The following is a 10,883-nucleotide window of genomic DNA, read 5'->3' on the forward strand; positions in this document are numbered from 1 at the left end:
AACCTTATTTGGAAAACAGTCTTTACAGATGTAAGTTAAAGAAACTCGACTTAAGTAAATGACATGTCTTAATCCCTGTGTACAGATGTAAGTTAAAGAGCTTGAAATGAGGTCATCCTGGATTAGAGTGGCCCCTAAGTCTAATGATATGTATCCTTTTAAGAGGGAGAGAAGACAGAGAGAGCCATAGGCAGCAACTGAAGTTGTTACTCGAAACTGAAGATGCCTGAAGGCTCCAGGAGCTTGGAATTCTTCCCTAGAATGTTCACAGGAAACATTCTCCTATTGATATCTTGATTTCAGACTTCTGGCTACAAGTGTATGAGGAAATAATCTTGTTTTAAAACAGGCATAAATGGGGCTGGAGGGTTGCTTCTGAACTACTGGTATATTTTTTAAATACAAATATGCAGAATTGAAGAGTTGCAACCACTCATCCCACACACATTTTCGAAAGCCTACTGTGTGCCTGACACTCTTCCAGTCCATAAATAACAATGAAAGACGAATCTCTTCGCTCTTGGAACTAACACAGTAGACAGAGAAAATAAGAAATGTGCAAGCATTAGGACAGGCACCACAGAAAGGTTAGGAGAAGGGCAGGTGAAGGGCCAGGGGGACACAATTCTTAATAAGGTTGTAGGGAAGACACCTTCCTGAGACAATGACATTCAGGCAAAGAAATCCAGCGAAGGAACCACTTTCCAGGGAGAAGGTTCCAGCAGAGAAAATGCAAGTGCCAAAGCCTGGGGGCTCATCTAGCTGCCTTCTCAAATAGGCCTTTACTACTGACAAATGAGATGAGCAGCCACCACCATAGGAGACCGGGGAGCAGGCATGGGGGGACAGAATCGGGAGGATGTCGGCCTGGAAGACAGGTAGACAGAGCTGCTAGGAACAAATGAACAACCGGAAGGCTCTGCAGTGAGTGTTGAAAGATGAGCCCAAACTCTGCTTGATGTTTGCATTGTGTAGAGTTGTATGAATGAACACTTTTCAAGTCTGTTGTTGTGACTGTGGATAGTTGCAATCTCCTTTGGGGATAACATCAAAAGATTCATTTTGAGTGGCTTGTTGGAAGGCAAGACCCAAGCCTTGGCCCTCCAGGACTCTCTAGTAGCCCATGCTTCTGAGTTCCACCAGCACCTTTCACCCCACCCCTACAGATCACCTGCAGACTCTCGAAGACCAGGAGCATCTTCCTGGCCAGCCCACTGATGAAAATTGCCCTGAATCTGTTTTTCTGCAGCAGAACTTACTTCATTTTTAGGTAATCCTTTCTCTTTAGCTCAAGGACTGTATTCCACAAAGCCCTCGGTTCACTGAACTCACTGAACTGTGTTAACTTCTGGTTGAGGTTGATAGGTCACCTCTGCGGGGAACAACTTGAAAAGAATGAGTCTCTAGAAGATATCATTTGAGACCCTTCATTTTTCTGGGAAACATTTATCGAAGGTCTGCTTGTTCCAGACAGAGATATAGTGGCAAGCAAGGAAGGCATAATCTGTCCTCTTAAGGATCACAGGTCCTATAAGGTTTAGGGAATAACAGACATTAAACATGAAAACAAATGAGGTCATTTTATCTGATCATCAGGCTGATGAGATGGGACTTGGGAAAAGCCTCTCAAAACAAATGGCATTACGATTAAGAGCTTATAAAAGAAAAGTGGCAGCTACAAGAAGGTGTAACAGAAGGGCATTCCAGATAGAGGGGACCACAAAGACAAAGGGCCAGGGTGGGCAAGATTAAGGATATGACCGGAGCCCACTGTGTGAGACCGAGAGATGTTGGCAAAGGCCAGGCCACCATGCACTTGTGGTCTACACCAAGCTTGAGACTTCCTCTTCATTGGTTAGACAAGCCCATGCCTACTAGATCTCCATGCAAGACTCGGCTTGGACTCCATCCACTCGGCCAAGCCAAACTTGCTCTATGCATTGCCCTGGTGGCCTGTGACTCTGCAGCAGCTCTTCCTAACAGGACTCCCAAGTGCTGAGACTAAAGGCCTGTTCCACCAAGGTTGGCTCTAATACTCACTCTTATTGACATGTCTCTGCCAAGTGCTGGCACACACTATTTAAGTCACTGGTTCTCATGGCCTCTCTTGAAGGGAGGGACTGCCATCATCCCCATTTACAAGGAAGGAAATTGAGTCTTGGAGGTTTTGTAACTTAAGCCCAAAGTCACATGGCTGGTAAGCTGCAGAATGATTATGGCAAACCCAGGCAGGCAGGCTCCAGAGCCTGAGAGCACTAAAGAGTCACAGACTACAGCTGTGAATTGAGTACCAGTGTGCTCATCTAAAAAAGAGGATGGGTAACAGTGCCATGTGTGAGGAATGTCATGAGACTCAGATGAACCAATAGATCTTGTCCTGGTTAGTTTTCCCTTTGTTTTTGTCAATTTGAAACAAGCTAGAGTCATCTGGGAAGAGGGAACCTCAACTGAGAAATCACCTCCATCAAATTGGCCTGTAGGTAAGTGTGTGGGGGAATTTTAATGATTGATGTGTGAGGACCCAGCCCACTGTGGGTGGTGCCACCCCTGGACAGGTGGTCCTAGGTTCTATAAAAAAGCAGGATGATCGAGCCGTGGAGAGCAGGCCAGCATCACTCCTCCATGGTTCCTGTCACTGCTCCTGCTTGAGGTCCTGCCCTGACTTCCCTCAATGATGTGCTATAATCAGGACATGCGCAGGTGGTCCCGAATGGTATACAAAAGTAGGCAAGCCCTGGGAGCCAGCCAAGAAGCAGCATTCTCCCATGGCCTCTGCTTCGGTACCTGCCTCCAGGTTCCTGCCTTGAGTTCTGGATTCCCTCAATGACTATGACCCAGAATATGTGAACCAAATAAACCTTCTCCTTCCCAAGCTGTTTTTGGTCATGGTCTTTATCACAGCAAAAGAAAGCAAACCAAAATGGTGCTTAAGCCAATGTGTAGTGCCTAAAAGGGGCTCCGGAACTAGTCACTAATATTACATCTAGGAGACTGGGCTATCTGACTGGTTGGGGTGTCTATGGTAATAAATTCAGCATCTTTTTTCTTTTCTTTTTTTACCAGATAGTATTGTGCCACTTTTCTTTTCAGCCCTGGGTTTGGAGAGCCAGTCAAGTTCTAGTAGGCTGTACTAGGACCAAAGTATAAGATCTTGACTGAGGGGAAAGGGAAAGGGGACCTTAGGCAGCTCCCGCTCCTGGTCCTCACCTTGAGTTTGCTGAGCATCTCCACTAGAGGGTGTGCAGGTGTAAAAAACAGACCAAGAGGAGGCCGGGTGAGAGGTCCTGCAAGACAGGAGGCGTCCAACAGTAGCAAAGCTTGCTTTGCAAGGCCTGATGGGGCTAGAGAAAGATGCTGAAACTCATGGAGTGCATTCCAAGGAGGGCCAGCTGGAGAAGGACGTTCATTCTGCTTTGGTCTTTCAGATATGGTCTTACTATGTAGCCCAGCTGGCTTTGAAATCTTGGCAATCTTCTCACCTCCGTCTCCCCTTAAAATAACATAATATGAAGATGGAGGCAATCTGGGGATAGTCCACGCCTCTTCCCACTCCTGTTGCCACATAGCCTGTCTGTAAAGGAGCACAGCTTTAGGTGTCCCCATGCTCTTTAAGATGAGTGGACATTCCACAATCCGTGGAAGGAAAGAGGCCTGGAGACCACTGGAGCAGAACAGGTTTTCCAGGGCCAAGATCTGTGTGCTGTCCTCCTTTCCCTTCAGAAGCAGCTCTCACTGCTTTCCCAGCCTCCATTCTCCCTTTCTAGAAGTCTTGGTAGCTCTGTGATGTGAACCACAAGGTGAGGCTGACCATGTCGGTCTCTTCTCTCAGCTCATTTCACACATGCGTGTCAGAAAAGACATGAAACGTATGTTTCGGCATCACCAGCTTGTCATATAGGAAAAACAGTCACATCCAGCCAATGGATGGGGGAGGGGTGCCTATAAGAATACTAGCTAGCATTTGTTCACCAGTCACCATGTGCCAGACTGCTGAAGTTCTTATTTGTATTATCTCACTTAACCTCCAATCCTGTGAAATAAATAACATTATTACCTCCATTTTCCAGATGTAGAAACTAATATCAACCCCAGATTCTTCCTAGTTCACTGGTCCCAGACACACCCCAGAACTGGTAAGGAAAGACCACCAACGTTGGTATTAGGTGTACCCATCCCCCACCTCAGAAACCCATCAGAACCAGGAAGGTTCTAGTAGGGCCAGACAACGAGGGACCTTGTGGTAAGTGTCAATGCCTTTGTCTACCCACACTCCTGGTGGTCTCTTCTCAGAGGAGAGTCTCTGTCACTTCCTAAAAAGCTACGCATCCCAATATCCAGAGTCCCATAGTCTTTTAAGTATCATGTGAGCCTCCTCCAAGGGCTCTTTCTTGACCTAGTGAGGCTAGGGTCCACAATATTAAGACACTCAAAGCTTAAGTCTGAATAATGTCCAGATGCTAGACGAAGTGAGAAACACATTAAAATGGGACCAGCACTGCAAACCCCAGCACCTCCAGCAGCACAGGGAAGGAACTGTTTCTAAAGCTCCTTCGGGACACGTTTTTGAACTTGTGTTTCTGGTGGCACCATCTCCGCTTGCCTCTCCAGATCCATTCCCTCCCTCCTCTGTCCCAGCCAGTGCCCTGGCAAGCTGACATGAGCAATGTGGTCCCCGAGGCCCCTCTGCTCTGCCAGGTCAGAGCGTGGGAGGGCAGGAAGGTCAAAGCTGTGGTCCCTGCTCCATGCTGAGCATAACATAGGCAGAGCTGTCTGTCTGTCTGTGCTCCTCCGTCTCCAGCCTTAGCTCCCAGGAGGCATTCTCTCAGTCCCAGCTGGAGCATCGCTGTGCTCCATGACACCACCTCCTTCTCTTATTCCTTGAGGCCCAGGGATGGGGTAACAGGTCCCCTCTGTGCAACACCCAGATGCCTCTTCACGTCTCCTGAGTTCTAATTAACATGCCCATACTGCTGTAAGTGCTCATCCTGTGGACAAGTAGCAGTTTATTCCAAGCATGCCACTTTGGCATGAGGATCATTTTGAGCGGAATACAGTTGAGAAAAAACTATAAGAAAAGCTTTGTAGTAGAATGTGGCAGGACATACTCATGGTTCCAGCACAGGAAGGGAATTGTTGTAAGTTCGAGTCAGTTTGGTCTACAATTACAGACCAGCTAGTGAGATCCTGTCTCAAATTTTAAAAAGAAAAGTAATAATCAGCTCTTTTTCGAAGTATTACTCATTGGTGAAAAAGTGTTTGCTGCTCTTCCAGAGGACCAGGGGTCAATTCCAAACACTGGCATGGCAGCTCACAGCCATCTGTAACTCCAGGTCCAGATGATGCATCGCCCTCTTCAGGCTGGGGTCACTGCATGCATGTAGTGCACAGACCTACATGCAGACAAAACACACATATGCACAAAATTTTTAAAAATAAATAAGGGCTAAAATGATGACCCAGCTGTTAAGAGCACTTTTTGCTCTTGCAGAGAACCTGGGTTTGATTTCCAGAACTCACATGGCCACTCACAACTGTATATAACCTTAGTTACAGGGGATACGCACTCTCTGGCTTCCTCCAGCACCAGGCACATATATGGTACACAGATATATATGCAAGCAAAACACCCATACACATAAAATAAATCTCAATAATATTTTTAAATAACTAATTATTAAAGATGAACTCTCCAATATGTTAACCATGGGTCTTGCAGCTGTTGAAAATTTGGAATGTAAGTGATTCAAATTATACCAATTTCAAGTGTAAAACATACTCCACTTATTTTTGTTTTTGTTAGGGGTTTTTGTTTTTGTTTGTTTGTTTGTTTGTTTGTTTGAAACAGGATCTCTCTACATAGCCCTGGCTGTCCTGGAACTCACTATGTAGACCTGGCTGACCTCAAACTCACTGAGATCTGCCTGCTTCTGCCTCTGGAGTGCTGGGATCAAAGGTGTGTGCTATCACCAGTGGGCATCTTCTGCTCTTTAAAGAAGTGATATGAAGAAGAATTTAAACTAGGTGTGGTGGTTCATATTCGTGATCCCAGCACTTGAAATCTAAGACAAGAGGATCCCAAATTTAAGGGGGAGGGACCCTATCTAAAAAAAAAAAAACAAAAAAAACAAAGCAAGAGCTGGAGAGGTGGCCCAGTGGTTAAAGAATACTGGCTGCTCTTCCAAAGGACCCAAGTTCAATTCCCAGCATCCACGTGGCAGCTCACAACTGTCTGTAACTCCGCTTCCAGGGGATCTGGCATCATCACACAGACATACATTCAGGCAAAGCCCCAATGTTCATAAAAATAAATAAATAAATAAATAAATAAATAAATAAATAAATAAATAAATAAATAAATAAATAAATGTTTAAAAAAACAAATCAAATAATTTAATGAGAAAAGACAATGTAGAAATTCTAAAAGTGCAAATAAACAAATAAATAAATAAATGCTTATAATTACTGAAGAGACCAAAGAACTCCCAGAGTACTTTTGCTTAGAGCATTTACATCAACACATAAATATGCTGTGCTTTGAATCATCTTTCAATTGCCTTAATCCCAGAACTCAGGAGGCAGAGGCAAGTGATCCTATCTCAAAAAATACATTAAATAATTAAACAATTGCATAAATAATTCCAAAGGTAGCCCCTCTGCTCCCTACAAAGCAGAGCTTGATTTTTCCACTTTTTATTGTGCAGCTGCATTTCATAACTTGATTCCAAGGAATTTCACAAGGGAAAATACAGACTTTCCAAGGGAGAAACCTGACAGACACTATGTCAACCAAGTGATCAAGGTTAACGTCCCCAGGGGTAAGACATGCCAACATCATGATCAATGGCATGACCACTAACACAACTCCCACAAAACCTGCCTGGACAGATAGGATGAGTCAGAGGCTTACTCAGTGAAGGGAGGCCATGGGAGCCCCGATGCCAAATGGTAGGAAACACACTTCATTTCGCTCATGTTCTTCACCAGACCAAAAAAAAAGTCTCATCACATAAACCCCAACAGGTGGACTCACTTCTAAATGCCTGACCAGTACTCACCGAAGTCCCCAAGGTCACAAAAACAAAAGAAAAAGGAAAGACTGAGAAATTGTCCCAGATGGAAGGAGACTGAGGAAGTTTGATTACTCAGTGTGGTTCTGGGCACAAGAAGGCTGCGTTAGGTCAGTTTCTCACTGGGAAATCTGGTCAGGACCAGTGTGACTTTCCGAGTTTCAACAAACAGACCTCATGGAAGATGGTAACACTAGGAAGGTGGGTGAGCTGTCTGTGGGAACCTGGAGCCGGGACACACAGGTGTGGTAACAGAAGGAAGAGTGGGTGTGAAGGGGTGTGAAGGGGTGTGAAGGCATCTGAGATTCTCTTCTCCTGTCATGCTGGAGGTCAGAAGGCTGTAAACGTGCTAGGCAAGCATCTTCCATTGAGCTGAGCTACAGTCCACTGCCAGAAGGAACTTTTAGGAGAGGATAAGATTGTTACAGTTGGGGGCTGGAGAGATGGCTCAGTGGTTAAGAGCACTGACTGCCTCAGAGCTACCTGCACCTCCAGTTCCAGGGGATCCGACACCCATGGCAGAACACCAATGCACATTTAAAAAAAAAAAAAAAAACTGGCCAGATTGTGGTGGTGCATGCCTTTAATCTCTCGGGAGGCAGAAGCAGGTGGATCTCTGAGTTCAAGGCCAGCCTGGTCTACAGAGTAAGTTCCTCGAGATAAGAGCAAAGAGAGTAAGTCGGAGCCTGGTGTGGTAGAGAAGGGAGGCCATGGGAAACTGGGCTATTTGGGCATGTGTGAGGAGCAAGGGATTTTGTTTGGCTGGTTTTGGTATTTGAGTTAAGGTCTCTCTCGACTGGCCTCAAACTCCCAGCAATTCCCCTGCCTCTGCTTCTTGATTGCTGGGATTATAGGCGCTGACCGCCATGACTGGCCATAGACTTAGTTGTTACAAATAGCAATCAGGTAATACTATTCAGGACGTTCTCAGTTACTCAATAACTAGTGAGTTAGAGATAAGACCCCTTAGAAAAATCAGAGAAAAAATTGGCCCACCAGGATTCAATGCCCAATGGCTTTGTCAAACAATTCACTCAAAGAAAACACATTTTCAGTCATTTAAACAATTTTGTATTTTATTCATATGTATGATGTGTGTGGCACACATATACAGAAGTCGGGGTGCAGCTGTGAGGAGCTGGTTCTCTCCTCCCACAGCAGGTCTTAGGACTGAACTCAGCTTGTCAGAATTGTAAGTGAAGTGGCTCTACTCACTGAGCCATCTCGCTGACCCTGTATTGAGTCATTTTTTGTTGGCGTTGTTCTTATTCTCCCTGATAGTCTCTGGCTTTGGCATAAATCTCTGGGTTTGAATGCATATGTAGTTTACATACGTTGTGATTTATTTTTAAAGCTCTGTGAACGTTAGCCCCTTAATCTTTTCGTTTAATCAGTGAAAAGCTGCCCAGCTCTCAGTGGTAAGCGGTACTGACAAGAAGGTGTGGCCGTATCTGCGCTGACGGTGACGAATCTGCTTTGCCAAAAGCTGAAGGGCGGTGAGTTTTTTTGAAGTTGTAGAAGGGCAAGGTGGGACACCCGGAGCCCAGCACCATGAGGCAGAGGAACCGGCTTCTGGTCCACCCTTCAGATCAAAGTAGATTGCTCAGATCTGTTTCAGTTTCCAAGAAGTGTGCTCCTTATGAGCCCCTGGGGCTGTCCCTGGGTGTGGTCAGCATCAGACGCTGGCTAAGAGCTGACTCAGCTTTGGTAACTACCCATTTGGAGGGGGAAGCCAATTCTTGGACACCTGTTGAGGAAGGCCCAAGTTCTTTTGCACAGGTCTGAATTCATGTAGATCCTCTGAGTGTCATATCTTCAAGGGGCACAGAGGGCTAAAAGAAATTCCAAGTTCCGTTTCTATATTCACACTATCACAAAGTAGAAGGAACCAGAAAGATCACCTGCCCGAGGCAAGAACTGAAACCCAGTCCCTGTGTGAATTCTTCCAGTGATGGCAGCTCACAACTCACAGTTCTTTGAACCTATAATAGTTCTTCTTCTTACAATGACCCACGTACCTATCTTTTTATAGAAATGGACAGGTTGGCTCCATCACTCCCTCATATCAGCTCTTCATATCAATGGAATTGGAAGATGTATCCCCTAAGTATCCTCTATGCTGAACACCAGCAAGTGACCCCCTCAAGGGTTCCAGGGAGAAGCATTTCCAGTTTCTTTACTGAGGTGGCCCAATGTTACCATCACTTCAATTTTAAGTCTCGAAAAACCAAAAAAAAAAAAAAAAACCTTTCAAATTGCAGTCCGATTTATTTGTTTTGCATGTGCATGTGTGTGCACATGTGCCATGGCCCACACGTGGAGGTGAGAGGACAGCAACTTGCAGGAACCTGTTCTCTCCTTCTACCATGTGAGTCTGGGGACTGAACTTAAATTGTCGGGCGTGGCAGCAGGTGCCTCAACCTGCCGACCCACCTTGGTGACACAATCTTCTTCTGTCTTCCTCCTCTTCCCCTTTCTCCTTCATTTTTAAACTTCATTTCATGTGTATAGGCTTTTTGCCTGAATGTGTGTCTGTGTACAATATGGATGCCTGGTGCCTGCAGAGGCCAGAAGAAGGTGTCTGGTCCTCTACTGGAGTTACTGATAGTTGTGAGATGCCATGTGAGTTCTGGGAATGGAACCCAGGTCCCCTCCAAGCACAACAAGGGCTTTTTACCACTGAGTTATCTCTTCAGCCCCCGCCCCCCATTGACCTGGACCAGAAGGTTGTTCTTCAGTGACAGGGTCCTGAGGAGGAAGGAAGGTCTAGGGTATCAGAGATAAAGAAGATAGAAAAGATGGGCTAGGAATTCTGGCACAAGCAAGTTTATGAAGAAGCACAGCGGCATTGCTGAGGGGTGTGTGGGGCAGAGAGACCAGAAAGCTGTCATACAATGGGATGGAGTCAGCAGGAAGCTCATCCAGCAAGGTTGCCCAAGGGGAACACAGGGTATCTCCAGTGTGCCACAGACTGAGCAAGCGGACGGCAACCTTGGGACTGATAACCAAAGCTTCTCAGGGTGGGAATAGTTGGGTTCTCAGAATCTGAAGGCACAGCTCCCCCAAGACCCTGGCCCCAGTCCATCACTGGCTCTGCCAAGCATGTTCCTGAATTTAGAGAAGGGACTGCGTTCCTTCTCCATGCATCAGGGCTGCAGGGAACACCTTGGGTCAGTCCAGCCTCAACACCCGGTCTTTCTTCAGGCCTCGGTTTTGACAGGATCAGAGCTCTAAGCAGACTGGACAAATCGTGACTCTCTCTCCACCACAGACACACGAAGTCCTTACTCCTGCCTCAAGCTTTCCAGGTGTAACCCGGAGGGGAGAGCAGCTGTGTAATGCAACGAAAGGGGTATGTGGGAGCCATGAAATTCTCCAGTAGACCACCAAGGACCCAAACTGGATGCTTTTTGTGTTTTGGCACTGAGGATTGCCTAGATCTGCGGCACACTAGGTATATGCTCCGTCACTGAGCTACACCCCCAGCCCAGTGCTCCTTTTTGAAAGATAAATGAAAACCAACTGGTAGAGGTTCTGAAAATTGATGGGTCCCTAAAAGACACAGGGGGCACAGTCACCTGGGATTGTGGAGCAGCCAAATGAAGGCTGAGACTTCGGAGACCAATAAGGGAGAAGGAGGCCACAGTGGAAGGAAGCTGTGACAACTTGTTACAAACTGAGTTGACTCCTCTACATCTCAAAAAGATGTGTTCAAGTCCTTAGCCCAAGCCCCACCTCAGAGAATGATTTGTTTGGAGATAGAGCCTCTGTGTGGATGAGCGAAAAAGCAGTCATTGGGTGGCATAAACAAATCCG

The sequence above is a fragment of the Peromyscus eremicus genome, chromosome 5 (genome assembly GCF_949786415.1).
Source record: "Peromyscus eremicus chromosome 5, PerEre_H2_v1, whole genome shotgun sequence".
Lineage (NCBI taxonomy): Eukaryota > Metazoa > Chordata > Mammalia > Rodentia > Cricetidae > Peromyscus > Peromyscus eremicus.